Here is a 16,010-nt window from a genome sequence, read left to right as displayed (position 1 = left end):
ACTTTGCCCTGTTTTTTTCTATTTGAAGTAAGAAAGCATTTTATGGGTGCTCACAATTGAGACTCAATTTTAAGGATGCCTCAATCCCACTTGGGAGGGAGAAGAAACCAATCCAGGGGGCAGGCAGAGGGAGAGAGGGACCTGGATGGGAGAGGGGACAGGGAAAGGAACAAGGGAACATGGTCAGGTATTGGGGAAGGGAAACAGAACTGAAGCCCTGAGGGCCAGTGAAAGTATGGAAACAGGCAACCTCAGGAGATAGGTGTTGGTGGATCCTCTAATATGTACCAGAGACCTGGGAGGTTAGAGAGAATCAGGACTCAGTGGGAGGGACCTTGATACAATGTTCAGCCATGGGGAGAGGGAACTTGTAGAGTCCACCTCCAGTAGAAAGACATGGCATCAAGCGTAGTGATGGGGTTGCCATCTCACAGTCAAAACTCTGAACCAGAATTGTTCCTCTCAAAAGAACTGCAGGGACAAAAATAGAGAAGAGACTGAGGGAAACAAGGTCTAGTTACAGTCCCAAACTGGGATCTAGCTCAAGAGGATGTTCCAAGGCCTAACACTATTACTGGTGCTGTAGTATTCTTACAGACAGGAGAATAGCATGGCTAACCTTCAAGAGGCCAGACAAGCAGCTGAGAGATCCAGATGCAGATATTTACATTCAACCAATGGAGAGAAGCCTAGGACCCCTGTCCTTGAATTAGGCAAAGGATGGAAAAAGCTGATAAGGAGGGCAACCCCATAGGAAGACCAGCAGTCTCAACTAACCTGAACCACAGATATCTCTCAGACACTAAGCCACCAACCAGGTAGCCTATACAAGCTTATAAGAGGTTCCTGACACGTATACAGATGTCTCCATGAGAGAAGAAGCACCTAATTCTTGAGAGACATAAGACCCTAGGGAAGGGGAAGGTCTGATGGGGTGCGAGAGTGGGGACATCTTCTTGGAGTAGAGGTAGGAGGAATGGGATGAGTAACTGTCGCAGGGTGGACATCGAGTGGGATAATGACTGGACAAAAAAAAGATTAAATAATAATAACAATAATAAAAAGATTTGAGTATTATAAAGGGTATTAATGTGTTGGAATTTGTAGAGAGGGTGGGATTTTTCTCAAGTTATTTACGTTTTAAATATGAGGTCTTGGGGATGAGTAAGAAAGGAAGGGTCATAGGTTAATATCAACATGTTTATATGTCAAGTTGACAAGGAGTCCTTTGGATTGGATGGTTTTGTGTGCCACCATTACACAAGGTACAGTCATCATACAGGAAGAAGCTTTAGGTGAAGAAATGCCTCCATGAGATTCAGCTTACGGCACTTTCTCAGTCATAAATGAAGGAAGGCCCAGCCCACTGTGGGTGGTACTATCCTGGGCTGTGAGTTCTGGATGCTATAATAAGGCTGAGTTAGCCATGTGAAGCAAGCCAATAAGCAACATCCCTCCATGGCCTCTGACACAAATACATTTTCAACATCCTAAGTCACTTCTATTTTATTTCAGGGCCATGCCACTCTTGATTCCCCAGGTGTTGTATTTGCCTCAGATTTCATCCCTGTTTGAGTTTCTATCTTGACTTCCTTCAATCATGGATTGTGATTTGGAAGTATAGCCAAATAAACCCTTTCCTCCCCAGCTTGATTTTTCATCATGGTGTTTTGTCACAGTAATGGAAAGCCTAACTAAGACAGACAAGAATAGATAGAACATGATTGGGAAATAAATATTTAAGTTACTATTGGAATATCATATGGTAAAGAAGGCAAAAGAAAGTCTCAGTGCTATCCATGGAGTGCCTACGTAATAGTTACTTAATGGTCAGAGTGTCCTTAGAGATACTCCAGATAATATAGGCTACTATTGTTGCTCTTCTTTTCTCACTATATCTAGATAAGAAGAGGTAAACATCATCCACTTTCCTTACAGGACACAGAGAAATGTTGAGGTGGCCAGGCACCTAAACGATGGTTAGCTTTTAAAATGCTAGAAGGTTCTGTGCAGACACTACAGAGAAAAGACATTAATGGCCTTATTGAGCTGTAAATGTTAATAGTAGTAGCAAGAGTGATTATAGCTGTGAACATGTGACGCATTGTTCTCTTGATTAGATTTGAGGCCTGTCTCAGAAGAAAGAATCCATTCTTGGTACAGTAAACATAAAAAAACTTAGTAAAAATCTTGGCAAATGATGCCATAGATCCAATTGCAGAATGGTTGATGATGCTTTGCTAAATGTCCATACTGTCAAATATCTGAGAAATGTTTATGTTTATATACATATAGTTGTGCCGCTCTCTACCTTGGGCAGATGAGCTTCATATTGCAATGGGTAGTGTTTAGAGTAGAGACACTTTTCTATTCAATGTCTAAGAAATATACATAATCTATGTGAAACGTATAAACCACCAAAAATGCTCATCTGTATGGGTTATAAGGTCCCTGTGCACTCAGATAATCAATAGAGTCAATAGTATAAGTTAAACACACAAGCTGTCTCTTCATCTGTCTTCCACCATGAATGCTCAGAAAGGATGTAGTTTACAACATGGTAATATTTTAGCTATCTCTAGGGCCAGGATTCCCCCCAATTCCCACCAATATTATGTTTATTTCCCAAATCTTGAGCAGTACTTCTCAGTTCATAAAGGCCATTCTTTTTTTTTTTATTTTTTTTATTACATCTTTTCCTCAATTACATTTCCAATGCTATCCCAAAAGTCCCCCATACCCTCCCCCCTACTTCCCTACCCACCCATTCCCATTTTTTTTGGCCCTGGCGTTCCCCTGTACTAGGGCATATAAAGTTTGCATGTTCAAAGGGCCTCTCTTAGGAGAAATATCAAGTGTACATTTTCAACATCCTAAGTCACTTCTATTTTATTTCAGGGCCATGCCACTCTTGATTCCCCAGGTGTTGTATTTGCCTCAGACATTCTTCCTAGACCTATATTTCAAGCATCATTTCTGAGTCAATGCCACCCCTCTTAATGGAAGAAGCCATATGTACTTCCTAAAGAGTTTCAATGTGAACATGTCTTAAGCTTTGTTGCACTTTCAGGGCTGAGTGAATTGTCATCAGGATACTTTTATCCTAAATTGTGTTTTATATAAATATGGGTAAAGTAAACCACCTGTTGTCAGACTTCAGAAGTTTGGGACAGTGAGGATTAACTAAAGTTGGACTAAACCCAGTTTTAGTCTTTTCTTTCCTAGAATCATTCTGCTGCCAGCCTTAGAGCTTGTAGATAACCGTTCTTCATAGTAAATGCTAAATTGGAGGCACTGTGAAAGATTAGCCATCAGATGGCTTCTTTGCTTACTCCTTCACTGAAGCAGTGGAAAAACAAGTTGTCAAAGGAGAGGACTTATGGACAGAAAGAGCATAGGCAATGTTTGCATTCTTAGTAATACATGTGAGAAAACATGGAGAAAATCCCCACAGGAGAAATCTGGAGTATATATATATATATATATATATATATATATATATATATATATATATTCTCTGCCAGACAGACTTTGTACTAGATTTTGCATGTGTGTGTGTGTGTGTGTGTGTGTGTGTGTGCATTTGCCTTTGTATAACTTCTTGAGAATGGAAGAAAGATGAGTTCACATTGTAATGGAAGATTAAACCCCAGGATGTTATGAATGGATCACCAAATATTTCCCATATATTTCATTCTTCTATTATTTCACTCCAGATAGATTTGCATTATATTTTATTGACATAAAAATATTTTTGAGATAAAATTTTCCTGATGTAGTCTTCCACTGCTCATGACTAAAATTTATATGCCATAATTAACTAAAAATTATTTTCATAATCTTGATTAAGAATTATTCCTTCAAGTTTTTTAGTTAAAATTTGTTGCTCTAGATATGGCATCACAGTATTGGACAAATCTTCATGTTTGCAATCATATGTTTAAGTTTTGTACAGCAGCATTTAAGCTGAATAGATGTTATATAAGCCAGAGTTGTGCACTGAAGAGACCTTGAATTATCATATTCCTTTGAAAATAATAAAGGTTTCCAATTAAGAATATGTTCATACTGGTTTAGTATCTTAGCAAGTAAACACTTATCTAAGTTGGACATAGTATTCAGTACACAGGGATGTTCTGAATCAATCTGCACTTATGAATATATCTCAGAAGGAACTACATATACATATTTGTATACATGTGAACATGTGTCCATGTGAATGTGCAACAGCATAGGCACATAAACTGATGAGCATTCATCAGTACTGCCACGTGACTCGAAAACTTTGCAGTTGCTTAGCCCTCAGTGCCAGGGTCAAAATATGCCATTCTCTAAAGATCAGATCGTATCACTTTCTTGAGATCTTTAGTATTTTATTTATTTTGACATTGCATGGTATTAATTGTCTTAGCTATAACTTTAGTCCATGTATTTGACGCAATTCTGTGATGTCTTAGCAGATAAAGGCACTTGATGTCCAACCTGTATGCTGTAGTGAATTTCCTGGAACCTAAAGGTACAGAGGAGAAGTCTGATACTTGTAAATTTTCCTCTACTCTCTCCATGTGTACCATGGAGCTTATTCTCTACCCAGTAAGTAATTCAATGCAAGAAGAAAAGATTTAATTGATTTCATTTTATGTGTTATGGCTGTTTTACCTGCAATTATATCTGTGTACCATGTGCATAGCTGGTCCCCTCAGAGGCTAAAGAAGAGTATCATCTATCTAGGCCATGGAGTTACAGGTAGGTTGTGCGGCTCCAAGTGGAAGCTAGGAAGTGAGCTTGAGTTTTGGTCTTTTACAAAAGCACAAGTGCTTTTTTTTCTTGCTTTTTCTTTTTCTTATTTTTACACTCCAGATTTTATTCCCCTCCTGGTCTATCCTCCGACTGTTCCACATCCCATACCTCTTCCTCATCCCCCTGTCTCCATGAGGGTGTCCCCCACACATAACTCACCAGACCTCTAAACTCCTTGGGGCCTCCAGTTTCTGGAGTGTTACCTGCATCTTCTCTGATTGAAACCAGACCTGGAAGTCTTCTGCTGTGTATGTGTGGGAGCCCTCATATCAGCTGCTGAATGCTTCCTGGATGGTGATCCAGTGTCTGAGAGATCTCGGGAGTCCAGGTTAATTGAGACTGCTGGTTCTCCTACAAGTTTGCTCTCCTCAGCTTCTTCCAGCTTTTCACTAATTCTACAACAGGGGCCAGCCGCTTCTGTCCATTGGTTGGGTGCAAATATCTGCAGCTGACTACTTGCAGCTTGTTGGGTCTTTTGGAGGGCAGTCATGATAAGTCCCATTTTGTGAGTGCTCCATAGCCTCAGGAACAGTGTCAGGCCTTGGGGCCTCCCCTTGAGTTGGATCTCACTTTGGGCCTGTGGCTGGAACTTTTTTTCCTCATGCTCCTTTCCATTTCCATCCCTGACGTTCTTTCAGATAGGAACAGTTATAGGTCAGTTTTGACTGTTGGATAGCAAACTGATCCCTTTTAAACACAGAGGTATCTCACAAGCCCCCACAAAAACTAATCAATTTTAAGAAATTCTCAGTGTCCAGATAAATATCCAACCAAGGGCTGGTGAGATGGCTCAGTGGGTAAGAGCACCCGACTGCTCTTCCGAAGGTCTGGAGTTCAAATCCCAGCAACCACATGGTGGCTCACAACCATCCATAACAAGATCTGACTCTCTCTTCTGGAGTGTCTGAAGACAGCTACAGTGTACTTACATATAATAAATAAATAAATCTTTAAAAAAAATATCCAACCAAGAGAAGGAATGCAGACTATAGATACTCAATTGAAATCAAGACCAAAGAGAGGTGCAGTCATTCTGAAACCAATCTTAGTCTTTCCCAGGTAATATTCTTCCCCAAGTATATGCAGAATTCTGACCTTGACTTTAAAAACAAAACAAAACGAAACGAAAAAATTGCAAAGCCACAAACAAAACAACTTTGTCTGGTCTAAAATGAAACACAAATCTAATCAAAGCATATACTACTCACTTCTGATTGAATTTACCTGCACCATCACAATAGCAGAATTAATAAATTTTGTTGCATGAAGTTGTGATTTCTTTTATTGTTACATTCATAAATATGTTCAGTATACTTTATATTCTTTGAAGCATTAAAATTATTAACAAATTTGAGATTTTTCTGAAAACGTTTTGTGCATTTTTTGGGTGAATTCAGAGATTTGTTTTCTTAAGAATACACTAGTAGTAAAATTTTTTGATTTAAAACATATTTTAATGCATTTGTTGATGGCACATATTTTTCAAAGTGATTGTTCCATTTGCAATTGTACAAATAACATATGTTTCATTTGCTCAGTAGCTTTATCTTAATTTAAGAATTTTTAGAAGTATAATTTAACTCATATTTTAAAGTATCTAGTATCCCCTGATTACTTGTTAATTAACACCTTTTATAAGTTAAATAAATGATTAATTTAAATCCATTTGTTAATTAATAATTTTAATACTATTATATTTTTCAGATAATTAGATTTACCGAAAGAGGTAGTATCCAGAACAGATTTGTTTTAATGTTTAAATAGTATTTTTTTTCCTCACTCATTCAAAATTATGTTTATGATCTAGGAACAACATTTTTCCCAGATTAGATTTTGCCAATTGGACCTTGGATATTTTACTTTATGTTTGTTGTTTTTATTTTTATTTTTGAAATTGAAATATAATTACATAATTTATTTATCCTATTCTTTCCTTCAACCATTTCTGTAAACTATCCTTGCTTACTCTCAAAGTCATAGCCTTTGGTGTGTCTCTTTTTTAAAATTTTACTCTATATATGTAGCTTATACATATAGTAAAATGTCATCTATATTTATACAGATATATAAATATGTTTTTCTATGGAGATATATTTTTCTATAAAAATATATTTTTTATAAGTTTTATATAAGTACATGCATGTATGCACAGAGCAGATGAAATATTTTAATATATTTTATTTTACATAGAATAAAGAGGAAATAGGAATTGAATATGCTCAAGAATAAATTACTTCCTTTATGAAGATGAGACATAATCATTTTATTTTTTGTTAAATACTAACATGAACTTTTGTGTAAATATGTTGTTAGTCAATATAATGTAGATAGATTAATTTTTGTCAATTAAAACCTGGTAAAGTTATTTTTTATTTTCTTATATTTTTTTTTTTTTTGCTATTCTGTTTTAGGTACTAAAGTAGCATCTCTGAAATGGTGATTATAATTAATCATGAAATAAAGAATGCTAGTAAAATAATGGTTTAATAAGAAAAGAAAGAGGAAGAAAAATGTATTGATAAAATGTCAGTACTAATCAGTATCAAATTATGCTCTACACAATGGTACAGGCTTTTTATTTTTTGTTTCCAGAAGGAAACAAGATTAAATCAGACACTGACCTCAGAAGGAAGGCTAAGCAGCTTAATTTGAACATTTGATGTCTTGTTAATTCCATTCAATTTTAAAGTGTCATTAACCTATGTGCTTTAAAATAGACAGATCATTTCACTTACGATACATTATTTTTTCAGTCTCTTGTTATACAGAATAACTTTTATTTCTGATTGAAGTATAATTTAATAGGATTAATAGTTAAATTGATAGGATTAGGTATGCATTCATATCTGGATATTACTTTATATTTAGTGAATAATTTGTTATGTTGGAGGAAATAAAGAAATATCCAGTGGAGTCCAAAATCAAATGGGGATAAGGTTTTCTTTATTGTGTTAATTGTATGGTACCTATTTATGTTCTATTTTCTCAGACAGTTAATGCATCTGTAAGAATTATTTATTCACAATGAGAAGCACAATTATGACTTTGCTATTTCCAACAGTGAAGAAAGAAAGATCTGTACATCATTGTGCTCACAGTAGAAATCCCAAATGTTCATGGAATTTAACTGGCATTTAGTGTTCTATATCAAACTTTTACTTTGTGTTTTTAAATATAACAAGAGAAAATTTTGTTTTTAAAATGGCTATAAAAATGAATTGATTTTTTATGTGATCTAAATGGGTTTATAAACAGACAATCTCAAAATAGTCATGACCCATTTATTTATTTGGGACATGCATGAATGTGGGAAAGTACTCCATAGAGGGGAGTAATAGAAGAGAGGTCTGGGAAGGAGATAAGAGAATGAATAGGTGAGAATAACCAGAATTCATTAAATTCATATATGGAATTTTTTAAAAAAATAATTTAATCAATTTTAAAATTGCTTTAAATTTTTATCTGTAAAATGCTGACAGTACCATCCTATTTAGTTTTTTTTTAATTAGATCTTTTATTTACATTTTAAATTTTATCCCCTTTTCTAGTTTCCTCTCTGAAAATCCCCTTTCCCCTCCTCCCTCCCCCTGTTCCTCAACCTGCCCACTCCCACCTCGTGGCCCTGGCATTCCCCTATACTGGGGTATAGAACCTTCACAGTTCCAAGGGCCTCCCACTGCTGATCGACTAGGCCATCGTCTGCTACATATGCAGCTAGAGCCATGAGTCCCACCCTGTGTTTTAGTCCCAGGGATCTCTGGGGGTACAGAGACAAAGTCCTGAGTAGGGACTGAAGGAATGAGTATCCAGAGACTGCCCCACCTGATGATCCATCCCATAAACAACCACCAAACTCAGACATTATTGTGGATGCCAACAAGAACTTGCTGTCAGGAGCCTGATATAGCTGTCTCCTCAGAGACTCTGCCAGTGCCTTACAGATACAGAAGTGGATACTCACGCGCCATCCATTGGACAGATAAGAGGGTCCCCAATGAAGGAACTAAAGAAAGTACCCAAGGAGCTGAAGGGTTTTGTAGACCCATAGGTGGAATAACAATATGAACGAACCAGAGCTCCCTGATTTAGTTTGTTTGTAGTTAAGTTTAAGTAAATATATACAAGTCACTGTATACATTCTGATGTACTATGCTGCAGAATGCACCAGCTGTTGAAGTTTCTTATTTTATCCTTAGTTTTAACATATGATTACTTTTTATATTAGGATAGTGAGTGTTTCAAGAATCATTCACTACTTTCCTGAAATAAGTGGTTCTCTTTTGTACCTGTCTTAAACACGCTTCATCATTATGCTGAGACACGCTCATGGTGCACCTATTTTCTCTATGAGTTTTAACACGAAGGGGTGCTGTGTATTGTCACAGGATTTTCCAAAGTCTTTTGAGTTATCATTTGATTTTATCTTTGAGCTTTCTGATTTTAAATTAGGGCACAAGTAGAAGTCAGAAACATAGAAATGGCTACTGATAAGGGCGATTCATAAAAGTAGGTATAAAAGCATTGCGCATATATAATGTTACCACTGATTGGCTTAAGTGTGTTAAAAAAAAAGATTATGCAAATTTACAAGGTAGAAGGTCGAACCAAAACGGACTCTATGTGGAGTGAATTATATTTCATTGCTTACATGTATCAAATTCTTTGATAATATGCATTAAATCAAAAAGGATTTTTATACCAGATTAGTTTTTAATTATAATAATTTAGATAGATAAAGTTAAGTATTAATGACCTTCAGCTCCAAAGATAGAGGTTTCAACGAATCAGTTTTATGGTGTGTGTATGTTCTTTATCCTAAGCCAAAGAAAATGCATCAGTAAATTCAGAAAGGGAAATTTGTCAGAAAGTTAGGTCAAGGTTGATGACAATTTAATGTTCCCTCTGGATCTGGCATAGAGTTGTGAAGAAAACAGACTGACTGGGTGCCTTAATAATACACAGTAAGAGACCGTGGCCATTAGAGATGCATTATAAATAGAACATTATAGACTTACTTTTCCAAGTCTATGTTTATAAAGATGAAGAAGTGGCAAGAATAATAATAATAAAATAAGCAGCCTATTTGGATCAGAGTTCAAAGTGCAAAGGCAAAAATTCTCTAAGGGGAAAAAATTCTCATTTTGTTAAGATTTGGAAAGGTTTTTATATATGTTTTATTCCCTGTATATTAATTGACTTGTAGTCTTACTCAAATTTGTGAAACTAAAGAAGATGTGAAAATACATGCTTATGTGTTTCAAAATTAAAAGTTCGGATACAGGCAAGTGAAGGAAGATTATTTCTTCATATCTGTAGGTAATAAATGTATTTGCTGCTTATTTTAAGACAACATCAATTTTCTTGATTTGGAAATATAAAATATAAGTATAACAAGAGCATTTATTTCACAGAGTTATTGGTTAGACTCAATATCATGAGGCAATAATTTATTAAGGTTTTTCTAGATTTTAATGCTTTAAATTTTTAAATTTTAATGTTAATGTATAAATATAATAATCTTGAAAATGAATGTGAAATCATTTATTCTCTGGCAAGTAGATTAATTCTGTGAAGAATGGAATAGTAGAAGTTTTGCAATTCAAATAAACTTTACATACATAAAACAAACAATTACAACTTGTTTACTAATAACAGTAAAATGTAACTATCATAGTATTCTCAAATAGTTTCTTCAGAATTGCTCTGCTAAATTAAACTTTGGTTTCACTTAAGGAAGAAAGCAACATAGGCTAGCAGATCCCAGCACAAGAGGTTATTACTGGGATTACATGATAATAATCCTTTTGGTCATGGGATTGCTTTCAATAAGGAAACACTGAAGAGTGGAACACAGACATGCACCGAATCTAATAAAGCTGACAGATTCTGAATTATTGTCTAATTCTATGAAAGATGGCAATCTTTTTATGTGACGTTCACAGAAACAAACAAGAAAAAGTACTTAGATGAATTACGGCCTTTAACTTTTACATTTGAAAACATAGATGTTCCAAGTGGGTTTGTGAAATGGTATTAAAATCAATGCCTCTTCCTTCCTTATCAGTAAGTAAATTATTAAGAAAAGTAAATCACTGACAATTTTATAAAGATTAAATTGAGACTTTTGTCTTGAAAGCATTTTAAGACATCTTTAAATTATTCTAATCCTTTAGTTCTATGAAGCACAGAAACCTGTCCACTGCAATCTGAGTAGAAACTAAACCTACGTGGTAGAAACTATGAACTGTGATTCACAGTCTCAGTTTTTGATATTTGCAGAATTTCAAAAATTTGTCAAAAATTCTGATATGATCTTTTTGTGAGGAAATGGAAATAATCACTTTCATCAAAAAGAATAGGGTAGCATTATGGTTTACAACTAACTCAAATCCACTGTAAATTCCCTGGAGTTGTAGCCTCATGGCAGGAAGAATACACCTCTTTTTAAGCCATTCTTTTGTTTTAATTGGCATACGTTACTGAAGTAATAACTGCACTGCTTGTAAGAAACAACAAATGTGACTAAAATGATCATTGAGATGGATAGTAATCAGCTAGAATAACCTGGCTAATTGTCTATATGTGCTGATAGTAAAATTCAGTAAATTTTCAGGTTGTTCAATTAAACTGTACCTCATTAATTCTATCAAGAGTAGAAATTTTAAATGACCTCAATTGAAGCAGTTTACTTTTAAATTATCTCTTCTAATTGTTTACTTGCTTTTTAATTTCCTTATATTTTCTTTTATTTCTAATCACTTAGTTTACTGTTGTCGTAGATTTTTCTTACACTACGGAGAATAAGTGTGAAAAGAATTTTATAATGATATGCTATTGACTCTGTGTCTACAGTCATTGTAATTCAGGAAGGTATACTAAGTTTAGTGATGTCTGCCAGAATTTTAGACTAAATGAGCTAAGTACCTGCTATTGTATAGAGCAGAAAACCACCATCTGAATGAAAATAAGTGTGTTCCCTTTCCTTACCTAGAGCACAGATCTGCAGGGAGAGGTTAAAATCCTTCAATGCATGTCAGTATCTTGCCTGACTCCCTTTTTCCCAGATATTAGTAGCGTGGACTATTCATGCAACACTGGGTTTAGACTGTTCAGAAAATCCAGTGAGTTAAATATACATGCATGAAATAATGAGCAGTTTTTCCATAAGCCACTCCCAAATAACAAGTTCATTATTTTATGGTTAAACTCTGCAAAGCAAGCAAAGACAATTTCACATCTGATGATCTCCTTTCTTAGATTCCGTCTTTTTTGCAAGGATGTTCATAGGTTTTCAATAAACATAAAGTAATATTTTAAAATCTGGAATGCAAGCATCTTAACATCCCCTCTTATACTCCAAATTAATCTGCAAGAACTGAAAATGAATTGACAGATAATAGAACTTGGTAACACACCCATGTAATGTTACTACCTGGTGAGTAGAACATTAAAAAAAAATCCCAGATGAAAGAACAGCACACAGAAGCTGGGCTGTTCTGCAGCCCCTCTGTGCACAGGTACTGCCAGGGGACAGTTGGTCTCCAGGGAATTCTCTGACTCCAGGGCTCAGAGGTGAGAATACCATTTTCTCTCCAGAGACTGTCAAAAGCAAGACCAGCCAGAAATACACAGGGCATAGGTAGAACATCTGGGACAGGGTCCTTCCAGCTAACATCTGTATAAAAGTTCCGGGCTGTTCTGTAACCCTTTTTGTAAGCACAAGAAACTCACCAACAGAAACCAAGGTTACATGGCATCATCAGAACCAAGTTCCTCCACAACAGCAAATCCTAGATACCCAAATACACCAGAAAAGCAAGACTTGGATTTAAATTCACATCTCATGATGCTAACAGAGAACTTTAAGAAGAACATAAATAACTCCCTTAAAGAAGTACAGGAGAACACAGGTAAATAGTAGAAGACCTTAAAGAGGAAACAAAAAATCCCTTAAAGAATTACAGGAAAGCACAACCAAACAGTTGAAGGAATTGAACAAAACCATCCAGGACCTAAAATTAGAAATAGAAACAATAAATTACAAAGGAAAACAACTATGAAGATAGAAAACCTAAGAAAGAGATAAGGAGTCATAGATGTGTGCATCACCAACAGAATACAGCAGATAGAAGACAGAATCTCACGTACAGAAGAAGCCATAGAAAACTGACACAACAGCCAAAGAAAATGCAGAATGCAAAAAGATCCTAACCCAAATCATCCAAGAAATCGAAGACACAATGAAAAGACCAAACCTAAAGGTAATAGGTATAGTAGAAAAGAAAGATTTCCAACTTAAAGGGCCAGTAAATATCTTCAACAAAATGATAGAAGAAAACTTCCCTAATCTAAAGAAACATATGCCCATGAACATGCAAGACATCTACAGAACTCCAAATATATTGGACCAAAAAAAATTCCTCTTGTCATATAATCAAAACATCAAATGCATAAAACAAAGAATATTAAAAGCAGTAAGGAAAAAGGTCAAGTAACATATAAAGACAGACCTATCAGCATTACGACAGACTTCTCGCCAGAGACTTTGAAAGCCTGAAAATCCTGGTCAGAGGTCATGCAGTCTCTAAGAGAACACAAATGCCAGCCCAGGCAACTATACCCAGAAAAACTCTCAATTCATAGATGGAGAAACCAAGGTCCTTCATGAGAAAAAAACATTGTCTTTCCAGAAATCCTTAAAAAAATGGTAAATTGAAAACTCCAACACAAGGATGAAAAGTACACCCTAGAAATAGCAAGAAAATCATCTATTAAAAAACCAAAAAGTAGATAGTCACATAGACATAATTCCACTTCTAACAACAAAAATAAGAGGAACCAACAATCACTTTTCCTTAATATCTCTATCACTGGGCTCAATCCCCAAATAAAAAGGCATAGACTATCATACTGGATATGTAAACAGGACCCAACATTTTGCTGCATATAGGAAAAAGACAGTGATAAAGACAGACACTACCTTAGAGTTAAAGGCTGGACAACACTTTTCCAATCAAATGATACCAAGAAACAAGCTGGGGTAGCCATTCTAATATCGAATAAATCGACTTTCAATGTAAAGTTGTCAAAAAAGGAGAGCTACTTAGTATTCATCAATGGTAAAATCTACCAAGATGAACTCTCAATTCTGTACATCTATATTTCAAATGCTAGGGCACCATATTCATAAAAGAAACTTTGCTACATCTCAAAGCATACAATGCACCATACACAATAATAGTGTGAGAATTCAAAATCCAAATCTCACCAATGGACATGTAATGGAAACAGAAAATAAACAGAGACACAGTGAAACTAATAAAAGTTATAAACCAAATAGATTTAACAGATATCTATAGATAATTTTATCCTAAAACAAAAGAATATTCCTTCTTCTCAGCACCTTAGAAAACCTTAGTTTTATATAGTTGACCATATAATTGGTCACAAAACAGGCCTCAACAGATACAAGAATATTGAAATAATCCCATGCATCCTATCAGATCATAATGGACTAATGCTGGTCTTCAATAACAAAAATAACAAAGGCTGCATACACATACAAGCTGAAGAACACTCTACTCAATCATAACTTGGTAAAGTAAGAAATTATTCTTTAATGAGGATAAAGCCACAACATACTTAAACTTATGTGATACAACGAAAGCAGTGCTAAGAAGAAAACTCATAGCTCTGAGTGCCTCCAAAAAGAAACTGGAGACAGCATACAGTAGCAGCTTGACAGTACAACTAAAAGCTCTGGAACAAAAAGAAGGAAATAAACCCAAGAGGGATAGAAGGCAGGAAAGAAACTCAGGACTAAAATCAACTGAGTAGAAACAAAAAGTATACAAAGAATCAATGAAACCAGGAGCTGGTCCTTTGAGAAAATCAACAAGATAGATAAACTATTAGCCAGAGTAACTAGAGGATACAGGGACAGTATGCTAATTACCTGAATCATAAATGAAAAGGGAGAAATAACAGAATCTGAGGAAATCCAAAAAGTTATCAGATCCTATTACAAAAGGCTATACTCAACAAAACTGGAAAACCTCGATGAAATGAATAATTTTCTAGACAGATATCAGGTAACAAAGTAAAAGCAGGATCTGACAAACTATCTAAACAGTCCCATATCATTTAGAGAAATAGAAACTGTCATTGATAGTCTCCCAACCAAAAAAAGCCCAGGACCAGATGGGTTTAGGGAGGATTTCTATCAGAAGTTCAAAGAAGACCTAATACTAATATTCCTAAAATGATTCCACAAAATTGAAACAGAAGAAACACTTCCCAATTCATCCTATGAAGTTAACTTCCTCTGATACCTAAACCACACGAAGACTCAACAAAGAAAGAGAACTTCAGACCAGTTACCCTTATGAATGCAAAAACACTCAATAGAATTCTTGTACACTGATTCCAAGAACACATCAAAATGATGATGCATCATGATCAAGTAGGCTTCATCACAGGGATGGCTCAATATATGCAAATCCTTCAAAGTACTCCACTATATAAACAAAAACAAACAAAAAGAAAAAAACACATGATCATTTTATTAGATGTTGAGAAAGCATTTGAAAAAAATTCAACATCCCTTCATAATAAAATTTTGGAAAGATGAGGATTTAAAGGCCCATATCTAAACACAGTAAAACCAATATTCGGCAAACCAATAGCCAACTTAAAATAAATGCAGATAAACTTGAAACAATTCCACTAAAATCAGAGACTAAACAAGACTGCACATACTTTCCCTCCCTGTTCAATATAGTACTCAAAGTCCTAGCCAGAGCAATCTGATAACAAAGGAGGTAAAAATGATAATAAGTTGGAAAGGAAGAAGTCAAAATATCACTACTTGCTGATGATATGAAAGTATATGTAAGTGACCCCAAAAACTCCACCAGAGAACTCCTAAACCTGATAACTGACTTTTGTAAAGTGGCTGGATATAAAATTAATGCAAACTCATCAGTGGCCTTCCTCTACTCAAAGAATAAGCAAGCTGAGAAAGAAATTACGGAAACAACACATTTCACAATAGTCACAAAAATATAAAATATCTTGTTGTGTCTATAACTAAGCAAGTAAAAGATCTGTAAGACAAGAACTTCGTCTCTGAAGAAAGAAATCGAAGATGATTTAGGAAGATGGAAATCTCAATCTTCTCCTATGCTCATGGATTGGTAGGATTTAAAATG

Source organism: Mus caroli, unplaced genomic scaffold, assembly GCF_978045245.1.
Source record: "Mus caroli unplaced genomic scaffold, Mus_caroli_1 scaffold_4, whole genome shotgun sequence".
NCBI lineage: Eukaryota > Metazoa > Chordata > Mammalia > Rodentia > Muridae > Mus > Mus caroli.
This window is presented reverse-complemented; position numbering follows the sequence as displayed.